This window comes from Pteropus medius, unplaced genomic scaffold, assembly GCF_902729225.1.
Source record: "Pteropus medius unplaced genomic scaffold, Ma_sr-lr_union100, whole genome shotgun sequence".
In the NCBI taxonomy this organism is placed as follows: domain Eukaryota; kingdom Metazoa; phylum Chordata; class Mammalia; order Chiroptera; family Pteropodidae; genus Pteropus; species Pteropus medius.
Window position 1 is genome coordinate 27,381,144 of NW_024349800.1, and position 1,555 is coordinate 27,382,698.

Here is a 1,555-nt window from a genome sequence, read left to right on the forward strand (position 1 = left end):
CCTAAAATATAAGTTGTAGTTACAACTGAGATTTAAATACATATTCATTAGATTTGAAGCTTAAGATACTCTCCTTCCAATGGTGAGAGTTTAGTGAAATATTACTACATTTTTGTTGCCTAAATCCAACCAGAATACTTGCTGCTGTATTGAACAGTGTTTACATAACATAATACAGGTTTAATGGAGTAAAATGTATACATTCATCTTATAGTTAAAAAAAAAGAAGAAGAAAGGGGCTAACTATGGTTACATAATAGAACGTATGTGTTATAAAACTTGACAAAAATCAGTCTACAGCCATGCCACCCTGAACAAACTCGATCCTGTCTGATCTTGGAAGCTAAGCAGGGTCGGGCCTGGTTAGTACTTGAATGGGAGACCACCCAGGAAGACCAGGTGCTGTAGGTATAAAAAATAAAAAAATAAGGGATTGTAAATTGACAAGGTCTTTGCAATCTGTGAGATCAACCAAGGGTTGCCTCGCCTAAAAAAAAAAAACGACAAAAATCAGAATGCGGGGAAGAGGACATAGAAGACAGTGATTGTGTATAATAAACGTGCCTTTCATAGTAGACAATTATCTGAGTAGTGTAAAGTTGATAACTCAGAAAATAAAAGAATAGCTTTACCACCTGACAATATAATTGAATAGAAGAACAAAAAAGGGAGAGAAAGAAAAAGAGAGAGCTAGTAGACGGGCAGAAGGAAAAGAAGAGAAAGAAGAAAAGAGTTAAAAGTCCTTTCCAAGGAGAGTGAAGTTGTCAGTTAAGAGAAACTTTAATTTTCATTTTTTTTCTTTCTGGAAACAAAATTTCTTCTTTAAATTAAAAAAAAATTATAGGTATTGCTTTTATTTTTAACCCACTTTATTAAAAAAAAACAATTAATTGAGTGCCAGTTAGCTCAAATTTCAGTGTGTATGCATTTTCCCTGGCAAAATGTCACAAAGACGAAAGATGTTTTCTCCCACTTGCCTTTACAACATTTTCATGGCTGGCCTAAATGGTATAAAACATGAATTCCACAGTCATATTTTAACCTTTAGTTTTATTCTTAAATTTTTAAAAGTCAGGTTTTATACGCAATAATTACTTAGATATTAGAAAAGATTAAGGGAGTCGATGTGACATAAATCATATATAGTCAATATAAACATTGTTTTTAAAGCAGGTATTACTCCAGAAACCAGGCCCTTTTTGTGTTTGTTTTGTTTTGCATTCATGTCACATACCCAATTTAGTACACCTTTAAGCCTATACTGATCACCCGGAAGACTTTGAATGGATCCTTCAGCCAGTTGTGCCTTTTGGTGCTTACATACATGGAGCTGTATATTTCATTTTTGATGCTAACTTATTGGTGTGCATTTGTATGTATATATGTGTGTGTTTGTATTCACATGTCTATAAAAAAAATACGTTTACACCTTGGCTGCCTTAGATAAAATTATTGAAGGTTTATGCTTCTAGTATTTATATAAATTATAACCACTAAGGAGTCCATCTTTAAGAAATATAATCCCTAAAAAACCGTTGTCATCCATGAAGTGGTT

At 32.9% G+C, this 1,555-nt stretch overlaps 1 pseudogene; it reads left to right on the forward strand.

Annotated features, from left to right (window-relative positions):
- Positions 1 to 292: 292 nt before the first annotated feature.
- LOC120622230 (uncharacterized) lies at positions 293 to 411 on the forward strand (annotated as a pseudogene).
- The last annotated feature ends 1,144 nt before the right edge of the window (positions 412 to 1,555 follow it).